The 26,984-nt window shown below is 37.5% G+C and overlaps 1 long non-coding RNA gene across 1 annotated transcript in view; it reads left to right on the forward strand.

Annotated features, from left to right (window-relative positions):
- The window catches only part of LOC306648175, a 125,005-nt gene extending 101,326 nt beyond the window's left edge, over nt 1-23,679 (forward strand). The window contains exons 3-4 of the long non-coding RNA XR_013760325.1: nt 12,420-12,545; nt 23,267-23,679. This is a non-coding gene — a long non-coding RNA (uncharacterized lncRNA). The remainder of the gene's footprint in view (nt 1-12,419; nt 12,546-23,266) is intronic.
- Nucleotides 23,680-26,984: the final 3,305 nt, after the last annotated feature.

The raw sequence follows: 26,984 nt of genomic DNA on the forward strand, positions 1-26,984 counted from the left end.
GAGGCAGGAGGATGAAAAGCAACCAGGGCAACATAATGAGACTCCATCTCAAAATAAAAGGAAAGGTCAGGCACGGTGGTGCATACCTGTAATCCCACCAGGTCCTCAGCTAGAGAGACTGAGGCAGGAAGATCATGAGTTCAAAGCCAGCTTCAGCATCTTAGCAAGACCTTAAGCAACTCATCTAGACCCTGTCTCTAAATAAAAATGTAAAAAAAGGGCTGGAGGATGTGGCTCAGAGGTTAAGTGCCCCTGGGTTCAACCCCCAGTACCAAAATATTAAAAAATTTAAAATAAAAATAAAAGTAAAAAAGGGCTGGGGATATAGCATAGTGGTAGAGTGCTTGCCTAGCATGTGTGAGGAACCGGAACTGTGTTCAATGCCCAATACTATTAAGAAAAGAAGGTATGGTCCAAAGGATTTAAAATCAGCATACTATAGAGATGCAGACACATCAATGTTCATAGCTGCTCAATTCACAATAGTCAGATTGTGGAACCAACCTAGATGCCCTTTAATTGATGAATGGATAAAGAAACTGTGATATATATATATATATATATATATATATAATGGAATATTACTCAGCCATAAAGAATAATAAAATTATGGCATTTGCAGGCAAATGGATGAAATTGGAGAATATCATGCTTAGTGAGATAAGTCAATCTCAAAAAACCAAAGGATGAATGATCTCACTGATAAGCGGATGATGACACATAATCAGGAGTGGGAGGGGGTCAAGAATGGAGGAAGGAGGGACTGTGTAGAGGGAAAAGAGGGGTGGGAGGGGTTGGGGGAAGGAAAAAAAATAACAGGATGAATCAAACACCATTACCCTTTATAAATGTATGATTACACAAATGGTATACCTCTAGTTCATGTACAGAGAAACAAGATGTATCCCATTTGTTTAAAAAAAAAAAAGAAGAAGAAGGTATGTGTCTTCAGTGGAAGAAGTTCATCACATATCATGAAAAACAAAATGAACTACCAATTTAAAGATTTCAGTGAATTTTGGCCATGATAATTCTATACAAAAGTTCAAAATGTTCCCACCTACATCAAGTAATATCTCCAGAGAAAAGAGAACAATCATTATTTTTTTTCAATAACATGTCCAAATAACTGAAACTTCAAAGAATTGCAATTTTATTATTTTCCCCCCTTTTCATAATAGGACCAAATGTATCCTGAAACATGTAGGCGCCATAAGTTCTATTCCAGCATGGTAAATTCTAAGAAACATCTGCACCTAGCAATTAATATCAATACTTACTTTTATGTTTTGGACACTTATCACTTTTGCCTTGTTTATCTGACTTTTAAAAATAATGATAAATCCAAGAACTTCATTTAGGAACATGGATTTACTGAGTTACCAACCAAGTGTAAATTGGTATTATGAGGAGAAATAGTGAATTGTTTGACTGTCAAGGGGAAGTGATTCTTTAGTGTTAGGAGGGGGATTGGATAAATGCAGTGTGTTATGCACAGGCAGATGGAAAACTGTTTATGAGACTAATGGTGTCGTCTTGTGAGGATGTTTGTTTAAGATGGTTAATACATGAATTTTAAAATGAAATATATAAAACTTTCAGAGGCTCTGAGCTCTTTATATGATATGAATGGGATAAATGGAAAAAACTACTTAACTCCTTCATGCAAATGTTTATGGAACACAGAAAATACACAACACACACACACACACACACACACACACACACACACACATTCTATACTGAAAAGAAAGAGCATAGGAACCAACCTTGAAATACTTTAATAAACAAATGCTTTAAAATCTAAAAAGTAAAGAGGAAAAAAGGAGAGAAATTATATTACTGTGAGACATAAGCATAAAGGTGATTGTTATTTATCAGTTATTATCTATCAGCACATTTTGAGATAAATAGGTTTATGGATTGACAAAGAAACCTGTTTTTTCCCAAAAGAATGGTTGATGGATAAGGAGGTGAAGGCGATATAAATAAAAAACTGATACTAGTTCAACATAACACAAAGGTCTATTTTTACTTGCATTATTTATACTTTCAAAGCTTTTTTTGGAGTATTTAACTCAAATACATAGAAAGCCAGGCATTGTTTTTGTTGCTTGCAAATATTTAAGCATCTGCCACACACTGTGCTGATTATTGAAGATTAATAGAAACAAAAGATTTGCCCTCCTAGGACTTACTACACATTTATCTTTGCAAAGATTAAAAGAACACTTGGTGTTTTATTTTCTAGCAAAAGGATGTGAAGGATTCTGAATGACCTATCTTTATCTTTAATATATTTTTTTTCATCCAATACCTAAAATGAGTAAAAAATGAGATCTTCTTATTAGTCATTATTAATTACCTGATGAAAATCAGTGAGTTTTGACATATTCTTCTAAGGGAGCATTTAAAAAGTCTCCCAAGAGCATCTCATCATACTTAAACCTCTTGTGAAAAGACAGCTCCTCCATATACTTGTGCAGTGCTGAAAATTTCCAAGGCTTCTCCATCCTAAACCTCGCACTGCACAATTATAAGACTGTCCCTGTTTTGCTTGCATGAATGTTTCAGTGTGTTTCCAAACATCATGTGCTTTGTTAAAATTCCAAGACAATGCAACAAGTTCATCCTAAAAAGTAGAATGCTGTGATATCTTTGGAATATTTATACCAGTATTAATATTGACATATTCATCTTCTGTCTCTTTTTCCTATTTATACATGTATATACAGAAGAGGAAGAGAGTTTTGCTGTCTTTTCACTAGGTATATGCATTACTTAATTTTCACCTACTACAAACCATGATTTCAATAAGATTTTTGCACTAGTCCTTTGGGTATGGAATATCATTCAAAATGACACTACTTAACTGGCATGGGTGGAGCAGAGCTTGGACTGTATCTCTGACTAGTCAGACTGTTCTGCTCTCTCATTCTAAGACAGGCTGAATAAAGCAATTAGAAGAGCATGTTACTTTTCTTCACTTCTAACCTTAGACTCGACTGTTATTTAAGATTATTCTGAAGTTTAATATGTATATAAAAAATTGTGTCTGTCACACATCTACAGATGGACCAATCTTCAAAAACTTAGCACACCTGTGCACCCGACAACTAGATCAAGGAACAAAACATTAATAGCTCTCCACACGACTCCTTTGTGTTCTTTTCCATTATTTTTCAGATCCTTAGAACAGGTATTATCTAACTTCTAACAGCATAGTTTAATTTTTCCAGTTTTTGTAGTTCATGTAGTTAAAATCACCTTAGACTTGACTTCTTTCTGCTAGCATTATGTTTCCAAGAATCATCTGTATGGTGTAACTATGATATACATACTTATTTCTATGTCACATTCAAATGGAGATGTGTGTGTATACATTTATATATATGTATACATTTTTATATACATATATACATTTTTTATATGTAAATGTGCACATCAGTTTATTCAGTCTATAGGTGATAGGCGTTTTGGTAATTTCCAACTTTTCAAAACTATAATATATTGCTGTGAACATTCCAATGCATATTTTTAATTAATATATTTATACATTTCTATTGTGTATATACCAGGGAGTGAAATTTCTATAAATGAGTCAATAAATTTGCTTTTGTCGTATAAAATCCAAACGTCTTCCTGCCCTTCCTTCCTGTCTTGAATGTAATGCCTTTTTCTAACATCCTGCTTTTCAGTTGTGTGCAATTAATTTCCTGGTCAGGCAAGGTCATTGTTCTAAACTTTCAAAAGTTGCATCCCATTGAGTGTTTTGCTGATACCGCTTTGATTTCATGTATACAAAAAATATACTCTTTCCAAATAATATTGTGTGTTTGTGTTTTAGTCACATACTATTGTTGTGACAAGAACAAACAGAGAAGAAACAGTTTATTAGGGTTCATGGTTTCAGAAGTCTCAGTGCATAAATAGCCAGCTCCATTCCCAGGGCTAGAGGTAAGGTGGAACATCATTGCTGAAAGGTGTGTTGGAGGAGATTGGCTCAAGATACCACAACAGGAACAGAGAGAGATTCCACTTGCCAGATATTTATAATCTATATGCCAAAGGTATACCTCCAGGGTCCTAGGTCCTCCAGCCACACCCTACCTTCTTACAGTTACCATTCAGTTAATCCCTCTCAGGGGATTAATTCACTGATTGGCTTGAAGCTCTCATCTCACCTCTAAGCCTTCTTCCATTGTCCTTCTTTTGGGGGACACTTCACATCTAAATCATAGCAGTATAGAAGGTATTGTTCGCCTGAACAATAGCAATAAGACTAGAAAAGGTCTATATTTTGAAATACATACACTTGTTTGATTTTAAAATAATATCCATTTATTTCCCAGAATCCCTTGCACCTTTATTTTTTGCTAATAGGCAGCAACTAAGCTGCAGAGGGAGTACACCTTGCTAGGCAAACCACAAAATTGCATGCTGGTTTGTGTCCCTACAGACTAGGAAAAACTCTGTAAATATCAGCTACTTGACTCTCCCTGCAATTGAACTTGAAAAAAAAATTGTGCTTGAAAACATGCAGTGAGGGACAGCTAGCTGGAAGTCACCTTTCATCATGTTCTAGGAAAGGTTATATCCTGGCTGGCAGGTGAAAGCACTACCAAGTAAATTTTAAAACAGCAAACTGAAAATATAACAAATTAAGCTTACATCCTTTTTAATTCCACTCCCTTCCATTGTATCTTCGGAAGCAAAAATGAATACAATTGCATAACAACAGCGATTACAAATTATATAGAACTGTACAACAACTTGACTTATAACTTTATCCTAGAAAGACATCGGCTAGAGTTGTTTACTATACATTTTTTGAGGAAGATGGAGGTTAGTAAAATTCATTCTGTGCCCTCAGATAACTTAAAGTTTAGTTTTGATAAGTCAAAATTCTGGTGTCTATATAATAAGGATTATTTGAATCAAGAGTGTAGATAGATGTTAGAAAGGTCACAAGTGAGATATTCTTTTCACCTAATTTCCAAAACTTTATATATTGAAGTGTTAAAAATATTTGTATTTAGGTAACGTGACCATTTAGGTCAGTAGGCAGTGTGTTTATAACAGAGTTCTGATGTCAATCACCTGGGATCATTTCCACTAATCCTTTAACCTCTCTGATCTCAAGTTCCTCATCTACAAATCTTGATAGATTGCTATAAGTTCTAAATAAGATAATATATGGGAGCAGTTTACCATAGTGCCTCACACATAAATACCAACAGCAACTATGATAACCGCTACCATCAAAATATGGAGCTGTTCAACTGAGGGACTAAAAAAACCAAAACAAAAAACAAAAAGAACAGCTGTAAGTAAGTGGTATATAAGAGTGTGTTGTATAGTTCACATTATTTATGTTGATTTTTGTCATTATTATTACTATTGTTATAATTTTTGAAGTACAGCAGCCATAGCTGATAAAAGGAGACTGTCCTGGGATATGGCGATACTCTTCTCTCCATTTGAAAGAAGCCAGAAAAATAGCATTTACAACTTGAAATCTTACAGGATCCTTTCTCTCTATAACCATGATTCTGGCAAATATACTATAGAGATTTTTTTTTTGGTAGTTATATAACTGTTTCTACCACTGTGGTCTGGTATATCCCATTAGAAAAGAACTCTATAGTCAAATGCAAAAAAATTTTGTGCAGCTTCTATAAACTAAAAACAATACAAGGTGTTTGGAAGCTGAGATTGAAAGATGGCAAGTTCAAGGCCAGCCTTAGCAATTTAGCGATACCCCAAGCAATTTAGTGAGACCCTGTTTCAACATAAAATATTTTTTAAAAGGCTGGGGATATAAGCCAGCCTTTGGGTTCAATAACTGGTACCAAACCACTCTCACCCCCACCAAAAAAAAGAATTATGTTATACATTTGCCAGTTGTCATTGAGTTGTTTCCAGTTTGGGCCAATTATGAATAACAGTCTTCTAAAAAAATTCAAATATGGGTTTTTGTATGAACATGAATTCTCATTTTTCTTGAGTATACATTTTACAAAAATAAAAGTCAAAAGACTGCATATGATTTCACTTAAATGACATTTTGGAAAAGCAAAACTAGTGAAGGAAAACAGATCAGTGGTTGCCAGGGAATGGGAGAAGCACTACGAAGGGACAACGTAGAGACTGTTTTGGGTGACAGATCTTGACTGGATTTTGGTGGTCAGAACACATTATGTATGTACTAATTAAAACCATGGAACTGAACATCACATCTTTTTTTTAAATTTTACTGTATAAAATTTTAAAAATCAATGAATAGATAAATACAAACCTTGCCCAAGAATACATCAGAAGGAACTGCAAAGCCAGCAAGCCAAACTCAGGAAGATCTGCCTTGGTAGTCCTTGTTCCTTCCATTGGGAATATAGTCCCTCTGTCAAATCTTATTACCTTATCAAGAATTATTGTCAAATGTACATCACAAATAGAAGTTTCTTCTATTTGAATTATAATGTCCAAAAGGAAAGACTTAATCTCATATACCTTCAGATAGATCCTATCTCAATAAGGACACTGTGTCTCCATTTCCATTGTGGAAACCCCTCTAAGGGGTATCTGGAGTGCTGCTTCTTTTCAACAGGGAATTGAATAAATTAATGCTTTAGGTTTGTTAAATTGTTTTTAGAATCCAAACTTTTTTAACATTTAAAAATATTAATCAAATCTATTCTAGTATTCCCATCTGTTCCTCAAGTCAGAGTCTCTTTAAGATAGCAATTATGGTTCTAATTCTATAATCCTTTTTTCTCTAAGAATACAGGTTGATGCATGTAGCATCTCTTCTTCTAGTCAATTAATCAATAAGCATGCACAGGCAGTATAGTAGTAGTGATGGGGAGTCCCGCTAATACTAAAAAAGTTAATGGTCCTTTTCATCAAACGCTGGTTAATCAGGAAATTATTCCTCCCTATAATTGATACCTATTATCATAATTCCTTAGAGACTTACTGAAATTAGCAGGTTGAAATTCCTCTTTTATGTTGTATAGCAATTTAGAAACCTCAGTGATAAAGTAAAAACATGGGATCAGAATGTAGCAATGTTTTCTATCATAAGTTGTTTAGCAAATGAACATGCAGATTATTCTAGGCTCACATTGCTTACTTGGATATTTAAAACCACTTAAAAATTCAGTACTTACAAATTATCTATAAATACATTAAACTTTCAAAGAACCTGCAATATTAATTGTTGACTGGGGATTTCATTGGACAAACAAATTATTCAGACAGAATAATGTGTTTCCTTGTTTGTTGCATTTCCCCGGGAGGCAAAACAATAAATTCTGAACTTTAAAGTCACCAAATTTATTATCTCTGCAATAAGTACCCCCTCCCTTTATTTTTCTGTTCCACACTGAACCCAAATGAACTCCGCAAAAATAAAGTGCTTTTGGAGTATGTTGTTTTAAACAAGAGAAAAGTCTTTCCTAAGTAGAAATTGAATATTATGGTACAAGGATTTTTTTTTTTTTTTTTTTTTTTTTTTTTTTTTGGTACCAGGATATTACAGGGATTTTTTTCTTAATGGTTTATGTTTGGAAGTCAAAATATCTGACCATATACACACTGCCGTGAAAAAAAATGTTGTCATATTTTGAAGGTCTGTTGTGGAAAATATCATGGGTTTATTACAATCAAGTCTGTTATTCATCCTTTCTAGAAAAATTAGTTGAGCTCACACTGTATACAAGGTACATTCAAGAGCATCAAGCTTCACTGAGGCAATTCAGGATGTAAGATGTCAGAAGAGACAGAGAACTTCAGTAGGTTGTCTCCAAATCTTTGTGAGTCAGATTGTTTAATGTCCAATCCAAGACCTGAACCTACATTGTTAGCCCCTTTTCTGCAATTTTTCACTGTATCTTGCTGCCATGAAGAGAGTCAAACTATGTCATACCAACAAATGTAAGATTCTACTACATTTAACATATTTTCCCATATTTATTAACCACTGCATTTTTCAATGAGTTTAAACAAACAAGTAGGTATTGGCCAGTCTTGACCAGACTAAAAGGACTTTACTGGAAATGAGACGTTGAAATTAGAAAGAAACCACAATTACAGATAATATGTATAAGGTCATTAACATGCAATTTAGCAATTTAGATAGCATTGTGTTCTACAAAGTGATGAGTGCTTTGAATCAATTAGGCCTGTATTTCAATCCAAACTGATAGATTTTAGCTCTGTCAGTTGGGGCGAGTTACTTAACACACAGGCACTGCTATTACTTAAAATTTACAATCCATCTGTGAGGTAGATTCTATTATTACCCCTCTCCTTATTGTTATTGTGGTTAAAACTGGGACTTAGTAACATGCTCAAGATTATGTAGTTGTAAAGGGAGGGAAGAAGATTGGAATCCACACAGCCTGAGGAAGCAGCCTATGCTATTGGACCAATGCAGTACCCTGCAGGGCATAGGAGATTAAATGACATAATAGATAATAACCCTAGTAACTCCTGGCATGGAGTAGACATCCTGTCAATTACATAATATAATTAACAATGAAGGCAATAATCTCTATGCATGATGTAAAATAAAGTATAGAATTGGTTTTAGGAAGAATCATTATGCTATAAATCTGGCCTTGAATGCTTGGGGCTGCGTGGATTTCCCCCACCCCCTTTTTGTTAATCTATGTTAGTAGCGATTTTGTCCTCACCCACGGGGGACATTTGGCAATGGACACAGATATTCTGATTGTCATGACTAGAGAGATGCTATTAATCTGTAATGTGCAGAGGCCCAGGGATACTGTAAATTATTCTATGATGCACATCAGAGTCATTATCCCTTGTGGCAAAAGTTGTACAGCCCAAAAAAAAATCAGTAATTTTGCTTTTGAGAAACTCTAATTTGTACCATGCCACAGTTTTAATCCATCATCTGGGTTAGAAGCAGGTCCTGTTTAAAGAAAATCTTGTCAATACTTATGTGTATCACCATTGTCTCAAAATTTTGTCGATACCTAATTCTATCAGGGATTCTCCTTTTGAAGACATGAGTTCACCCTAGAAATGTAAATTTTAACAACTCTTACCCACAGCTAATTCTGATGCAGTGGTGAGATCATCTCATATACATGCTCTAGCTAGAAAATCTCCAGCTATAACTCTGCTTTATCTGATACTGTGGGCTGGGGAACTAGAGGTTCAAAAAGCCAGCTTAATAATAGCGAGCGCCTTAAACATTTAACCACGTTTATGTTTTGCGACTTCTTCTTGTTCTCAGCCAGCTTCCGCATTAGACTAGCACTCTGTGGTCGAGGAGCAGAGACATATTATAGGCAAGGAAGTGTGAGATATGGTCTGACAAGGAGGTGCTAATAACTCTGCTGAAACAGAATTATTCCCTTCTCCTTGTGCCCAAAGGGGAGGGGAGGGAGTGGGAACAGGTGTTAAAAGAATTCAGTGTGAAGCCAAAGTCTGTAGTAAAGCCAAGACAATATGTGCTTGGGAAAGAAGGGACAGCAACTGGCACAGTGAAAGGAATATGGAGTTAGAATTTTACAGAGTCTGAGAGTAAGAGTTTTCGAGTGGCAAGTCTAGAGGAGGATCACAGCTCTGTGAATATGAGTAATTTCAACAGGTGACTTACACTCTTAAGGGCAGTAGCCTTCTATTTGGTTGCAAGGTAGAATTGCCCTGGGGTTATATAATAGAAATAACTGGGCCCTACAATAGCTAATTAAACAAAAGCATTGGGATGGGTGCAGAGTATCCGTGTATTTTAAATGCGCTGGCATTCTAATGTGTAGCTGGTGTTGAGAACCACTACTCTAAATATTAATTTTGTTCTTATAGGGAAATAACCAAACGATTAGACAATATGGATGTTTCAGCAAGAGATCTGAGCCTTACTAAGCTTTCCAAACATGTCAATTTTTGTTGTTACTACTATGATTACCATTATGATTGCAGATGTTATTGCTCTTAATCCTGTCGCTTGTTTTATGACCTTGAGTATCTCCCTCATATCCATTTCCTTATCTGTAAAATGGAAATTGTGAGAGTTATGACCAAAAGTTTCTGTAATAGATAATAAGGTGATTTGTTGTTGCTGGTTTGTACTACAATGATCTCAGCAAAATTTCTTTTTTTTCCCTCTAGAAATTTTTGCATTCATTTTCATTAAAAGGGAATTCGACAGTATCCCTCAGGAAGATGACATTCTAATGCGCCAACAACTAAATAATATTGTTAAAGTACTATAAAATATCTTATAAAATAAGCTAATATTATTAATGTTGCTATTATTTTCTCTACAAAGAATTGTGTTCGTTTTTATCTTATTTTATCTTCCAATCACCTGATGCTGTTTCCACTTTGTAAATGTTGATAATTCTTTGCTGAGGCAGAGTAGAGTTTTGAACAGAGAAATTTCACGTGGAATCATTTCTCATCACCACTATCATTGTACTAGGGAAAATGATGGTGTATGAGATAGATTTGAGTGGGAGTGGGCAGCTATGTGTACTTTCTGTCTTTGGATGCCTTTGTTGGGGGCAAATAGTCCCCATTTCTTGGGTTGGAGGTCTGGGGAATGCTGGGAGAAGCATCCCTTCTCTGGTTGTATGCATGGTTGTCAGAAAATGGCTGGAAACAATGCACTAAGTGAACATAAGATCTGAAATTGGAAGCAAAATGCCTAAAGAAATTCCCCAATGCGCAGGTTCACTTGTCAATCTTATTTTGCTGACTGGGCTTTAGAGAAAAAATGTAATTGATGGTGGAAACCCCCTCCAAAAAAAAAAAAATGATAGAATTTAAACCTGTTCCTTGTTCTCAAACATGACATCTCTGGTTTTCATAAATCATAGATGTTTTCATGAGTTGTATCAGGAATCTCTGGTTCAATGAAATTTGGGATCTTACTATCTTATGCAAGAACTCTCCTTGATCTGGCAAAATTTGTAAGGCTAGTATGACTGTTCTTCACTATACCATGAGTAAGTCTCTGCTCTTCTTTTTTTTCTTTTTTTGGTTGGGGGGGCGGGTATTGGGGATTGAACTCACCATCCTTCTGCCTCCCTCTCCTAAGCCACTGGAATTGCAGGCATGTGCCACTGTGCCCAGCAAAATCTCTGCTCTTCTATGCTCAGCTTTGCCCTTAACTTTAAAATGTTATTTATGACAGTAGGACAATAGGCTATACATTGTCACCACTTCTAATCTAAACTTTACCTTAACTTGATTCGGGTGGGAGAGGGTATGCTTACAGCTCTTTCAAAAGGAAATTCACATCTCAATGTCAAGTATTCAAATGATGGTCACCCAGATCCTCCAAGATTGAAAGAATTGGAAAATAGATATTACTCTTCTACACTTTAATATTTCTGAAGCCTAGAATATTACAATCCATATATGTAATACATCTTTCATCAAAAAGTTCCTTGATCCTTGAAATTACTCTTGGAGGAAGGACAAGACCATAATCTCCATTTTGCAGATAAAGGAAATTGAGGTTCCAAGAGGCTAAGTGAATGGCTGAGGTTATTGAACTTAATTAGAAGCAAAAGGTCCATGAAAACACAACAGTGTTTACTCCATGTGTGAAAGCTTCATTTTAAAAAGTGCTATAGCAATGCTTTTTTAGTCACATGCCAAACATTTTAAAGTTACTTCAATAAAATGGGATGTACTGGTAACCTGCCCACCCCATTTAAAAGGAAAATTCAGTAGGTCGCTTTGTTGTATGCGCATCGATTTCCATCTATTCCTGTTTTCTCTTCATAAAGAAGGCTGGCACATTAGCCCAAATAAATAACGGCTTGGAACCAGAGGTGAAGAAAAGATATTAAGCTATATTCCCTGCTGTTTTGGAATTTTCCTGTCTGGTTTCAAGTTTTACCTGCCCTTCATTAGTACACAGACTTGGCATTTTTAATCTTTCGTCTTTTGTAAATGTTAGAATGGAACAGTGATTCTAAACTGTCATAAGCGGCCTTTTAAAAACATCTACCAAAACTGATCAAAACTGATTCTTTCAATCTTCACACTAGACTGGAGGAATAGTTATGCTCTCCATGGTGTCTATCTGCAAGGTTGATACGTGGGCCCATTTGCCAAATCATTTGGCTCACAAAATTAAGGTAGGGAGTAGGGGAAAATACCAAGTAAATTCAGAAGGCAACTATATCTACCCTTTGAACTTGGCAGAGATTTTCATGAGGGTTTCCACAGTGTATGACAAACATTATTTACTTTGTGTGTTTTACAGCCCTAGTCCCAGAATGTCAGTGAGTTTTCTAAGTACTTTTTATGTTTAAACTCTTTTAACTCTGGCAATAAACTGAGATTCTGGGTATTTGTGATGGTTAATCGGGATTGTCAATTTGATTGAACTGAGACATGCCTAGGAAATTCCTGGATTTTTTTCAGAAAAGTGTTTCCAGAGACAGTTAGCACATGGGACATCATACTGGTGAGGGGGACCTGCACTGAATGTGGGCAGCACTGACCAGAAGAGTGTGGACCCTGATGGAAAAAAAGTGGAAGATAAGAAAGCCCAGGTAGGTGCAAACTCTAGTCTTCTTTTTTTTTTTTTTTTTTTTATTGTAAACAAATGGGATACATGTTGTTTCTCTGTTTGTACATGGCGTAAAGGCATACCATTTGTGTAATCATAAATTTACATAGAGCAATGTTGTTTGATTCATTCTGTTATTTTTTCCCTTCCCCCTACCCCTCCCACCCCTCTTCACCCTCTATACAGTAGTTCCTTCCTCCATACTTGCCCCACTCCCTAACCCTAACTCTAACCCTTCCCTCCCCCCCATTACGTGTCATCCTCCACTTATCAGCGATATCATTCGTCCTTTGGCTTTTTGAGATCGGCCTATCTCACTTAGCATGATATTCTCCAATTTCATCCATTTGCCTGCAAATGTCATAATTTTATCATTCTTTATGGCTGAGTAATATTCCATTGTATATATATACCACAGTTTCTTTATCCACTCATCAATTGAAGGGCATCTAGGTTGGTTCCACAGTCTGGCTATTGTGAATTGAGCAGCTATGAACATTGATGTGGCTGTATTTCTGTAGTATGTAGATTTTAAGTCCTTTGGGTATACGCCAAGGAGTGGGATAGCTGGGTCAAATGGTGGTTCCATTCCAAGTTTTCTAAGGAATCTCCACACTGCTTTCCATAGTGGCTGCACTACTTTGCAGCCCCACCAGCAGTGTATGAGTGTACCTTTCTCCCCACATCCTCGCCAACACCTGTTGTTGCTCGTATTCTTGATAATCACCATTCTAATTGGGGTGAGATGGAATCTTAGGGTGGTTTTGATTTGCATTTCTCTTATTACTAGAGATGTTGAACATTTTTCCATATGTTTGTTGATTGCTTGTAGATCTTCTTCTGTGAAGTGTCTATTCATTTCCTTAGCCCATTTGTTGACTGGACTATTTGAATTCTTGGAGTAGAGTTTTTTGAGTTCTTTATAATTCTGGAGATTAGTGCTCTATCTGAAGTATGATTGGCAAAGATATTCTCCCACCCTGTAGGCTCTTTCTTCGCATTGCTGATAGTTTCCTTTGCTGAGAGAAAGCTTTTTAGTTTGAATCTATCCCAGTGGTTGATTCTAGCTTTTATTTCTTGTGCTATGGGAGTCCTGTTAAGGAAGTCTGGTCCTAGACCAACAAGGTGAAGATTTGGACCTACTTTTTCTTCTATAATCTGCAGGGTCTCTGGTCTGATTCCGAGGTCCTTAATCCATTTTGAGTTTAGTTTCGTGCATGGTGAGAGATATGGGTTTAGTTTCATTCTGTTGCATATGGATTTCCAATTCTCCCAGCACCATTTGTTGAAGAGGCTATCTTTTCTCCATTGCATATTTTTGGCCCCTTTGTCTAGTATGAGAAAATTGTATTTATTTGGGTTTGTGTCCGTGTCCTCTATTCTGTACCATTGATCTACCTTTCTATTTTGGTACCAATACCATGCCGTTTTTGTTACTATTGCTTTGTAGTAGAGTTGAAGATCTGGTATTGCAATACCCCCTGTTTCACTCTTCCTGCTGAGGATTGCTTTACCTATTCTGGGTTTCTTATTCTTCCAGATGAATTTCATAATTGCTTGCTCTATTTCTGTAAGGTACACAATTGGGATTTTAATTGGAATTGCATTGAATTTGTATAGCACTTTAGGTAGTATGGCCATTTTGACAATATTAATTCTTCCTATCCAAGAACATGGAAGATCTTTCCATCTTCTAAGGTGTTCTTTAATTTCTTTCTTTAGTGTTGTATAGTTCTCATTGTAGAGGTCTTTCACCTCTTTTGTGAGATTGATTCCCAAGTATTTTATTTTTTTCGAGGCTATTGTGAATGGGGTAGTTTTCCTAATTTCTCTTTCTGAAGATTCATCACTTATGTATAAAAATGCGTTGGATTTATGGGCATTGATCTTGTAACCTGCTACTTTACTGAAATCACTTATGAGTTCTAAGAGTTTTCTGGTGGAATTTCCTGGTTCCTCTAAATATATAATCATGTCATCAGCGAACAGGGATAGTTTGAGTTCTTCTTTTCCAATTCGTATCCCTTTAATTTCTTTGGTTTGTCTAATTGCTCTGGCCAGAGTCTCAAGAACGATGTTGAATAGAAGTGGTGAAAGAGGGCATCCCTGTCTTGTTCCAGTTTTTAGGGGGAATGCTTTCAGTTTTTCACCATTTAGAATGATATTAGCCATGGGCTTAGCATAAATGGCCTTTACAATGTTAAGGAATGTTCCCACTATCCCTATTTTTTCTAGTGTTTTGAGCATGAAGGGGTGCTGTATTTTATCAAATGCTTTTTCTGCATCTATTGAAACAATCATGTGATTCTTGACTTTAAGTCTATTAATATGGTGAATTACGTTTATTGATTTCCTGATGTTGAACCAACCTTGCATCCCTGGGATGAAACCCACTTGATCATGGTGCACTATCTTTTTAATATGTTTTTGTATGCGATTTGCTAAAATTTTGTTGAGAATTTTTGCGTCGATGTTCATTAAGGATATTGGTCTAAAATTTTCTTTCCTTGATGAGTCTCTGTCTGGTTTAGGTATCAGTGTGATATTGGCTTCATAGAATGAGTTTGGGAGGGTTCCCTCCTCTTCTATTTTATGGAATACTTTGAGAAGTATTGGAATGAGCTCTTCCTTAAAGGTTTTGTAGAACTCGGCTGAGAACCCATCTGGTCCCGGACTTTTCTTTGTTGGTAGGCTTTTGATGACTTCTTCTATTTCAGTACTTGAAATTGGTCTATTTAAATTGTTTATGTCCTCCTCATTCACTTTAGGCAATTCATATGTCTCTAGAAACCTGTTGATGTCTTCGAAATTTTCTATTTTGTTGGAGTATAGATTTTCAAAATAGCTTCTAATTATGTTTTGTATTTCCATCCTGTCTGTTGTGATATTTCCTTGTTCATTCCGAATTTTAGTGATTTGGGTTTTCTCTCGTCTTCTCTTTGTTAGTGTGGCTAAAGGTTTATCAATTTTGTTTATTTTTTCAAAGAACCAACTATTTATTTTGTCAATTTTTTGTATTGTTTCTTTTGTTTCAATTTCATTGATTTCAGCTCTGAGTTTAACTATTTCCTGTCTTCTACTACTTTTGGTGCTGTTCTGTTCTTCTTTTTCTAGGGCTTTGAGCTGTAGTGTTAGGTTGTTTATTTGTTGAGTTTTACTTCTTTTATTAAATGCGCTCCATGAAATAAATTTCCCTCTAAGTACTGCTTTCATAGTGTCCCAGAGATTTTGATATGATGTTTCAAAGAATTTTTTAATTTCCTTCCTAATATCTTCTGTTATCCATTCATCATATAATAGCATATTGTTTAATCTCCAGATGTTGGAATAGTTTCTGTGTTTTACTCTTTCATTTATTTCTAACTTCAATCCATTATGATCTGATAGAATACATGCTAGTGTCTCTATCTTCTTGTATTTGCTAACATTAGCTTTGTGGCATAATATATGGTCTATTTTAGAGAAGGATCCATGTGCTGCTGAGAAGAAAGTGTATTCACTCTTGGTTGGATGGTATATTCTATAAATGTCCGTTAAGTCTAAATTATTGATTGTGTTGTTGAGATCTATGGTTTCTTTGTTCAATTTTTGTCTGGAAGATCTGTCCAGTGGTGAGAGTGGCGTGTTAAAATCACCTAGTATTATTGTGTTGTGGTCTATTTGGTTTCTGAAATTGAGAAGGATTTGTTTGACATACATAGATAAGCCACTGTTTGGGGCATAGATGTTTATGATTGTTATATCTTGCTGATTTATGCTTCCCTTAAGCAGTATGAAATGACCTTCTTTATCCCTTCTGACTAACTTTGGCTTGAAGTCCACATTATCGGAAATGAGGATGGATACTCCAGCTTTTTTGCTGAGTCCATGTGCATGGTATGTTTTTCCCCATCCTTTCACCTTTAATCTATGGGTATCTTTTTCTATGAGGTGAGTCTCTTGCAGGCAACATATTGTTGGATCTTTCTTTTTAATCCAGTCTGCCAGTCTATGTCTTTTGATTGATGAATTCAGGCCATTAACATTCAGGGTTATTATAGAGAAATGATTTGGTTTCCCGATCATTTGGTTCATTTTTAAAATTTTGTTTATTTATTTGTTTGACACAACTTGTTTCCTCCTTTATTTGACAATTCCTTTAGGATAATTCCTCCCTTTGCTGATTTGCTTCTTTGTTTTTCATCTCTTCCTCATGGAATATTTTGTTGAGAATGTTCTCTAATGCTGGCTTTCTTTTTGTAAATTCTTTTAGCTTTTGTTTATCATGGAAGGATTTTATTTCATCGTCAAATTTGAAGGTAAGTTTTGCTGGGTATAAGATTCTTGGTTGGCATCCATTTTCTTTCAGGGCTTGAAAAATGTTGTTCCAGGCCCTTCTAGCTTTTAGGGTCTGGATTGAAAAATCTGCTGATATGCGTATTGGTTTCCCCCTGAATGTAATTTGGTTCTTTTCTCTCACAGCCTTTAAAATTCTGTCTTTATTTTGTATGTTAGGTATTTTCATTATAATGTGCCTTGGTGTGGGTCTGTTGTAATTTTGTGTATTTGGAGTCCTGTAAGCCTCTTGAACTTGATTTTCCATTTCATTCTTCAGATTTGGGAAATTTTCTGATATTATTTCATTGAATAGGTTGTTCATTCCTTTGGCTTGTTTCTCTAGACCTTCCTCAATCCCAATAATTCTTAAATTTGGCCTTTTCATGATATCCCATAGTTCTTGTAGATTCTGTTCATGATTTCTTACCATCTTCTCTGTTTGTTCAACTTTGTTTTCAAGGTTAAATATTTTGTCTTCAATGTCTGAGGTTCTGTCTTCCAGGTGTTCTATCCTATTGGATATGCTTTCTATGGAGTTCTTAATTTGGTTTATTGTTTCCTTCATGTCAAGGATTTCTGTTTGTTTTTTTTTCAATATCTCTAACTCTTTATTGAAATGATCTTTTGCTTCCTGTATTTGCTCTTTTAACTGTCGATTGGTGCGATCATTCAATGCTTGCATTTGCTCTTTCATCTCATCGTTTGCTTCTCTGATCATTTTAATTATGTACATTCTGAACTCCTTTTCTGTCATTTCTTCTGCCATGCTGTCATTGGGTTTTATTGATGTAACATCTAGATTTGTTTGCAGCATTTTCTTTCCTTGTTTTCTCATATTGTTCAGATATCAGTGGACCGCTGAGATATTGCAGATTTCCTCTGTTGATTTACAATGTCCCTGAAGATTTCTATATATATCCCCTCTTAGCCTTCAGTAGGCTGAAGTCTTGGAGGAGGTTGATAATGCGGTGCTCCACAAGGAAGCTGCCTCTCTAGGAGTGGTGGCCTTCAGGTGGGGTATATTCCCTGCTAGTGGGCAGAGGTGCCTCCACTTGTTGACCAATGGTCATCCAAAGGGGACCTAGGCTGTGGGCTGAGGCAAGGCCTGTTTGGGCCTGTGTCTCTGGTTTTACCGTCCTTGTGGGGAAACCTCACCAGGCAGGGAAGACTCACCCAGTGGGGAGGTCTCGCTGGTCAGTTTCCTCCTAGAGGTTCCCCTCAATTTACAGCTACTGCCTGGGTTGGGCTGCCTTCCTCTGCAAAGTTTCCAGGGGCCCGGCCCTACCTCCTGGGCCTGGGAGCCTCACCCTTCGCAGATGAATCTCCTTAGGCTGCCCCTCCTCAGAGAATTTGCCCACAGGCCTGGAACCTTCGCTCCTCCCTAAGCCTGTCTCTGTGCGGCTCTTCCACCCAGAAGCCTCCTAGATCCTGGGACCCTGTTCTGCACCTAATCGCCTGGCTGCGTGGCCCCTCCTCTGAGCAGCCACCTGTGGCCCCGAACAATCGCTCTGAGTCCCAGAGACCCGCCACAGGCCTCTTCCTCCAGACAGCCGCCCAGTATGCCGGTGCGGTCACTAGGAGTCCAAGAAACTCACTTCGTGCCTCCTCCTCCCACCAACCACCCGTAGCCCGGGGCAATCAATCACTCCGAGTCGAAGTGACCCTCCCCGTTCCTCCTCCTTCTCCAGATAACCCCCCGGGTGTTCAGGAGCGGTCGCTCTGAGTGTCTCTGAATCCACGTGACCCGCTGCACGGGTCCTCTGGGCACCGCCCGGAGCTCAGGTGCGGCCACTCAAGACCAAGCGTCCCACCACGCTTCTCCTCCAGGCAGCCCCCCTGTGTTCAGGAGCTGTCACTTTAAGACCAAACAACTCACCACTCGCCTTCTCCTCTGAGCAGCCGCCTGGAGCGCTAATGCAGTCACTGCGAGTCCAAAGGACCCGCCGTGCTCCTTCTCCTCCTTCTCCTACTCCTCCGGGCAGGCCCCAAGGTTCAGAAGTGGTCAGAGTCCAAACAGCTCGCCACGCAGCCCCTTCTCTGGCAACCGCCTGTAGCTCTGGTGTAGTCACCCGAATCCAAGCGGCCGCGCTCCTCCTCCTCGTCCTCAGGGCAGGCCCCGGTGTTCAGAAGCGTCGTTCTGATTCCAAACAGCTCGCCACGCAGCTTCTCCTCTGGCAACCGCCTGTAGCTCTGGTGCAGTCTCTCCGAATCCAAGTGGCCACGCTCCTCTCCTCCTCCTCAGGGCAGGCCCCGGTGTCCTGAGTCCACACAGTTCTCCTCGCCACTCTTCCCCTGGGCAGCCGCCGGAGCCCCAGTGGCTGCTCCGAGTCCCAGCGCTGTGCCGAGCGGCCTCCTTTAGGACGCTCCCAGCTGTCCGAGTTCACTGCTCCAGCGGGGGAAGGGGCGTCTCGCCGGCAGTTCTACTTCACAAAGTTTCCTGCGTTCCGGGACCCCCGTCCCATCCGGGATGCCCCCCCAGGGGGTGAGAGTCACCCGGCTGCTTTGAGTTGGTCCCAAGCGTCTCAATATCTCCTCTTTTGAATCCTGAGTCCTGGAGCAACATGAAATGCAGCCACCCTCTAGGCCGCCATCTTGAAAACCTCTCCAACTCTAGTCTTCTTTATCCCACCACCCAAGTTTGATTTTAGATTTTATTGATCATATTGTTAATCAAATGATGGGAACTAAGATAATAATAAAGACTGTTCTCAAAATGATATTGTGTCTATTACCATTACATTATGCTGAACCCCAACATATTAAAGGCGTATTATTCAGATTTTCAAAAATTATTATGACAATAAGAAAAGGGGCTGTTTGTGTCATTGGTAAACAAGCAAATGTCAAATTTGTCTTTTTGTCTCTTAAAGCTCTACAGTGAAACTTAGATAGTAGTTGGGTTCATTTTGACAAAATCATACCTGCATGGAGTTTGATTTCAATCCCTGCTTCCTGCTTTCCTTCCCCTTTTCCTCCCCATATTGTCTTTCCTTTACTCGATTTATCTCCCTTTCTCTCATTTGTTCATTTATTTTCGCATGGGACTTTCTCCATGTATGCAAAGGTGAAATTTCCTGTGGTATATTCATGTATGCATACAATGTGATCTTGTCAAATTGATTCCATCTTTCCTCCCTTTCCTCTCCCTCCTCCTTTCTCACCTTCATCTCCTTCTACTCCACTGATCTTCCCTATGTATTTATGACATCCAGCACCTTCACACAGTGCCTTCTTTTCCTTATTTTGCTCTAGTTTCCACATGAGAGAAAATATTTGACTGTGGATTTAGTCTGGCTTATTTACTTAGCATGTTGTTCTCCAGTTCCATCCATTTATCAGCAAATGCCATAATATTATTCTTTCTTATGGCTGAGTAAAACTCTACTCTGTGTGTATATATATATACACCATTTTCTTAACTCATTCATCTATTGATAGACATTTGGGTTGATTACATAATTTGCCTTTTGTGAATGGTTCTGCTGTAAACAATGAAGTGGTTTTATCACTAGAGTATGTGGATTTTAGTTCTTTTGGATAAATATAAGGAGTGGGATTGCTGGGTCTTGTGGTGGTTCTATTCCTAATGTTTTAAGGAATCTCCATACATTTTTCCATACTTAGCTGTGCTAATTTTCAGTTCTACCAACAATGTATGCATGCACCATTTCCCCTACATCCTCACAACATTTATTATTATTTGTGTTCTTGGATCATTTCCATTCTGACTGAAGTCAGAGGAATCTTAGTGTAGATTAGATTTGCATTCCCATAATTGCTAAAAATTTGTTGGGGATTTGTTTTTCTTCTTTTGAGAAGTGTCTGTCTAGTTCTTTTGGTCATTTGTTGTTGGGGTTATTGGTTTTATTTGCTTTTTTGGTGCTGGGTTTTTTGAATTTATATATTTTGCATATTACTCTTCTGTTAGAGGAGCTGCTGGCAAAGATATTTTTCCCATTCTGTAGACTCTCTCTTTACACTCTTAATCATTTTCTTTGATGTACAGAAGTGTTTTAATTTGATGGCATCCCACTTATTGATTCTTGGTTTTATTTCTTGAGTTTTAGGGATCTTTTCAAGGAAGTCAGTGCCTGCATATATATGATGGAAGTGTTCACCCTATGTTTTCTTCTAGCAGTTGCAAAATGTCTTCTCTAATTTCTAAGTCTTTGAAACACGTTGATGTGACTTTTGTACCTAGTAAGAGATAGAAACCTAGCTTCATTCTTTACGTATGCATATACAGCTTTCTAGCACCACTAGAAATGTTATCTCTTCGCCAACATGTATTTCTGGCACCTTTGTGGAGTATCAGATGGCTGTAGGTATATGGTGTTTGTCTCTGTCTTTTATTCCATTTGCCTTCATGTCTATTTTTATGCCAATGCTGTGCTGTTTTTGTTACTATTGCTATGTAGTATAATTTGAGATTGTGTATTGTGATGCCTCCTGGGCTGCTTGCTCATTTTGCTCAGAATTGCTTTGTCAATTCTGGGTCTTTAATTCTTCCATGTGAATTTTAGAATTTTTTTCTTCCAGTTCTATAAAGAATGTCATTGATATTTTTGTTGGAGATTATATTGAATCTGTATATTGCTTTTGGTAATATGACCATTTTGACCATGTTGATTCTGCCTATCCAAGAACATGGTAGGTCTTTCCAGTTTCTAAGGGTCTTCTTCAATTTCTTTCTTCAGTGCTCTATAATTTTCTTTGTGAAGAATGTTCACCTCCTTGGTTATATTAATTCCCAATTTGTTGATGTTATTGTGAAAGGGATGGTTTTCCTGATTGCTTTCTTATCAGAATTGCTCTTAAACTCCATTTCTCTGGAGCAGGTACATAGATTGCAATTTCCATTTCTTGAGTACATGAGCCTCCTGCTCCTTCACTTGGACTCTCACCATGTGGACTCTCACCATGTGGACTCTCACCAGCAACTCCCAGAGAGTTTACAGACCTCAGTCTCAGAGTGGGGCTGTAACACTGGTTCTTCTTGTTCTAGGGCTCCAGCTTCCTCGTATGAGCAGCTACCAATTCCTCTGGTTCTAGCATGCAGTCACCCACTGTGGGACTATCAAACTTCTGAGCATGGAAGACAATCTAGTACCCTTTTAAAATCACACCTATGCATACCTTGTTAGTTTTGTTCCTCTAGGGAACCCTGATAGAGTATCATATTCCTAATTTTCTGCCAAAGGTGATATTTGCAATCCATACTTGTTGAAGCACTATTTGTAGGGTTTTTTTTTTTTTTCCCAGTTTTAGCCTCTCTGACACAAACTGATCCTCAGGAAAAAAACAGGAGCTTCTATGCTGCATGTTGTTAATATTTTCCACATAGTTCACTTTTTGAGTTACTTTTTTACATTCTCTCACCCTCCCTGAGATATGAATCCGAGATGTGGTACCCTGTTTCAAAGAATAGAAAGTAATTGAAGATTAGTCCTGACAGTCTTTCTTGTGTCTCTGCCATAAGATAGCCACTGAATGTTCTTTGTATGCCAGTTACTATACTGAGTCATGGTAAAAACTAGCCAGATTAGATTTGAATTCCCCAATAATTGCAATCATATACAATATAAACATGGAAATTTAAGAAAGTTGTTTATTTGTTTAATCCCTGAACTTTATAGATAAAAGTTCTGTGAGTAGTTTCATTGGTCATACCATATCATTAAGATTCAAGTGTCTTTCCTTCCCTGTGGAGAGCTAGAATTATATTTTGTAGTGTGTGGGTGTGGGGAGGGGGGATTGAGATGGTCATAGCTAAATATATTGTACTATAAAATTCTGTTTCTTAAAAGGTAATTCAAAACCATGAGAGGGGCATTTCAGATCAGTCAAACAGCAAGGGGGTGGGAAAAAAGATGCAAAGATATTGACAAACACAGAAGACCTTGGAGGAGTAAAATACCTTCTGAGCAAAGTATTGAAGTTCAGGTGCTGTGGTTCTCAAAATGTGGCAAAATGTGGTTGCTGATCCAGAAGTGTCAGCATCAACTGAGAATTCAGTAGAAAGAACAAGTCTGACATTTCAACCCAAATCTATTGATTCAGAAAGTTCTGGAAGTAAAGATCAGTGATTTTCACTTTAACATGCTATGATGGTAAATGTTGTGTCAACTTCACTAGATTAGGGAGACCTGGATATTTGAGTGAACATTATTTCTGGTTGTACCTGTTAGAGAGTGTATCGGTGTGATCATCATTAGAACAAATTAATTCTAAAATCAAATTACACTCCCCAATGTAGGTGTTCTTTATTCAATACACTAAAGTCCTGAATAGCAAAAAAAAAAAAAAAAAAAAAAAAAAAAAAAAAGGAAAGCTAAATTCATCCCTTTTCCTTGACTGACCTTTGAGTGTTCTCTGGTTCTTGAATAGATGACTATGCCATTGGATCTCCTAGTCCTTTGACCTTCAACTCAAAGTGAATTCTTTCCCTGGCTTTCTGAACTTCCAGCTTTCAGATGGCAGTGTGGGATTTCTCAGTCTCCATAATCATGTGAGTCGATTCCTTATACTCTCTCTCTTTCTGAGGAGAGCTCAGACACAGCACATTCTCTACAGTTGATGTTGAAATGACTATAAATCGTGTGATTTCTCAGTTTCCTCATCTACAAAATAATACCATCTGGTTTGACTCTTGTTAGAATCAAAGCCAATACCTAAATCAGAATTCCTTTGTTCAGTCCCCTCTAAATGAGAATTCCATGGGTGCCATGTTAATTAATGTATTTTTGTGTATCATAATATAAAGCATACATCATTTTATTATATATAAAAATTATAATTACTTAATTTGTTGTCTCTGGGTTATGACTATTTTTTGTTCATTCATTATTTCTGTTTATTGGTTGATTTTCATAATGCAGTCTTAGAGTGCAAAAGGTCTATTGGTTTTTTCTTTTGAAGCTATCTGCAGAGCATTTTTGAATGATATCAAAATCAAAGTCACTTTTACATTTCTAAATTTTTTGTCTTCCTCCATACTAGTTATGAAATGTTTTTAATTGTTTTTCAAGTAGGGAAATATCCTCAGACGTCTAACATCCCAAATACATGAGAAATTCAAGGGATACATTAATTTCTAATAATGCAGTGATTTTTAGGCTTGATTTGACATTAGATCATTAGTATCAGAAGTTACCAATACCCAAATCTCACACAGAGAGAATCTAACACATTCTGCATGGTGTGAGACACCCCCCGCAACCCTTTAACCTTCTCCAGATTATTCCAAACTATACACAGTGTCATTTGACATGAATCTAAACACTGAGTCCAGTAGCTAATAAAGTATTAAGCAATGGAATGCCTCAGTGAAATAATGCCTTAAGATAGATACCTCAGGGGCTGGGGTTGTGGCTCAGTAGCAAGCGCACTTAACTAGCACGTGTGAGGCACTGGGTTAGGTTCTCAGCACTGCAAAGAAATAAAAAAATAAATAAATAAATGTCCATTGACAACTAAAAGAATTATTTAAAAAAAAAAAGATAATATTGCAAAGTGAGAGTGAAGATTGTCCTTAGGAACGGGGTGAAATCAGCCAAGTGGGAAATGAAGAGGAGGCAATTCACTCACCAAATATATGTTGAATTTAAAACAATGGCCACCTCTTGTTATAATTCCTCCCTTTTTATTTAAAACGTTCAGTAATATATGAGTTTGTTGGGATGAACCCAACTGTCGGGGTCTTAGGCCCCCTTGCTCTTCTCGACCAGCGACAAGGGAAGGGGACACTCCCCAACAAGGTCAGACCAGGATAGGTAGGGCCGACTGACCGCCCGCTCCCAGCCCTCCAGGCGGAGGACAATCAGACCCGTCAGGGAGACCGGTCACAGCAGGAACTCGTTTATTGAGGAAATCACACAGCTTTTATGTAGGGTGGGGGCTAGGCGGGAACCAATCAGCTTAAAGGTCAGCAAGGCAGGGGGTTCACGCAGGCGAGAGTCCCACTGGACTATATGGCAAGCAGGAGCTGATCACGTTTGCAGAACTATTGTTAACCAATCCCTGACGGTGGTCCGGTTTATCGTCATGAACCTTTGAAACTGCCTTTGAGCCTTGATTTTGCTCACTCACCAGGGAGTAAGGAGTCAGCCTGAGTTAGTGAACGTGTCATTAGTCCCAACACCCAACCACTATGTGTAATTATAAGCTCTAGTTTAAAAAATAGTCACCAAAAGAAGTGGTTATATGATAAGTACAAGAAGCTTCCTCAGGTTTTCTTTATCTAGTTGTCACCAGAGCGTTCCTGGAGAGGGCAATCTTGATTCAGGACAGATGGGGTCCTTGATATATAAGATGGAAAGGGTTTCAGCACATTCCATTCAGAAACACAGACAGATTTATGTAGGAAAGCAGATACACATTCAAGTAAAATGCTGGAGGGTGTGCCTTTGGGGTATACACTTTGTACACGCTAAGCAGAGCTCGCTCTCTCTGCTTCCAGTTTGCTGTGTCCTGAGCTGCTTTCTCTTCCATACCTTTCCACCATGATGTTCTGTCTACCTCAGGCCCAGAGCAATGGAGTCAGCTCTCTATGGACTGAGAACTCTAAAACTCTAAACCCCAAATAAACTTTTTCTCCTCTACAATTGTTCTTTTAAAGACTTTGGTCCCAGCAGGCTAAATAAATAAATAAATTAGTTAATTAATTAAACAAATCCTGTTTAAAATGTAACATTAGCTACCGCTTTAATAAAATGGAGTTACTTGGGGTTAGGTATAGCCTAAAAACTACTGTTTATGCATCATGGAGTAAATCAGAACAGGGCATGAAGAGAAACTAAATTATGGCATTTACAGGTAAATAGATGGAAGTGCAGACTATCAGGCCAAGTGAAATAAGCCAATCACAAACGCTGCTGTTCTAATTGCCAGGGCTTTAAAAAGGAGAGTATAAGGGCTGTTTTCCAAGTGTCATAACCAAAAGATCAAATTGATGCTTAACTTATATCCTTAAAAGAGTTATTGTTCTAGTTTCCAGGTCCAGAGTTTCATTACTCTTGTCAATAGTGAACTGAAGAACAGAAAACTCAGTTTACGATGTGAAGAATGTCACTCTTATTTTTTTTCTTTTTTTGTTCTTATTTCCCTTGCATTTGAAGATTCTGAACAATATGTAACTGAACCATACTTTAGTACTTGTAGTGACCTATTTTACAAAATTATTAATACTTCACTAAGGATTAATAGAAAGACACTAGGGATGGTGTTATACCCGATATTCATACATTCTGCTTTACTATCACTTTCTTAGAAGTTCAGATGATACTAAAGACACCCAGGCATGTTCAATTACTTCCTGCATATGAAAAAAACATAAATTTTTATAAGAGCAGAAAACTAAGTTCTGGAAATATGACTGTAGGGAACAGTTTTGAGCAATGCTTTCAGCTATTTTTGGATACACATAATTTGGAAAATTAGTACAGGGGAGGGGAGAGTAGATTTAGATAAAAAGAGGAGGATGCTGTTATTTTAAGAGGTGACAGAAAAATATCATCCTTTTACTCATTAGTTTGTTCAAGCACCATTTTCTCCTACACACTAAAATAAGTGGTCTTTAAAAGGTTGCCAAAACCAGGAGATTGATGTCAGTCACGGGACACATTCTTTCCATAAATATCTTCTGAGTACCTACTACATATTAGACATGAGAATGTAGAAAGTATCAAATCTACACACCATGTGTTAGAAACTGAACTTCTATAAGGTAGATCCTGAAAAACCTCCAATTCAAAAAAAGCCATAAAGCAATGGAACACACAGTTTTGAAAATTGACATTTTTCCAAACAGTTCAGGAAGGACTAGATATGTCAAAAATAACTATAGAGAAGTATTAATTAGTTATGGCACAAAGTATTCCTAGGAAAGAAATATCTTAAGTATTTCAATTATCCTTCTGATTGTCCCAGGAATAGTTCATTTACTTTCCTGTTCTGCTCCTATTCCAGTATCTTTGTGTTATTTCCTGCATAAAGCATCTATTTTTAATCTCAGCATTTAGAAGATTAAGTGATGAAAAGAAATATGAGACTATATCTAGGCTGATTGTGCCTGGTAGAAGAATTTTAACACTAAATATTCAATCTT

The sequence above is a fragment of the Sciurus vulgaris genome (assembly GCF_902686455.1).
Source record: "Sciurus vulgaris genome assembly, chromosome: 17".
NCBI lineage: Eukaryota > Metazoa > Chordata > Mammalia > Rodentia > Sciuridae > Sciurus > Sciurus vulgaris.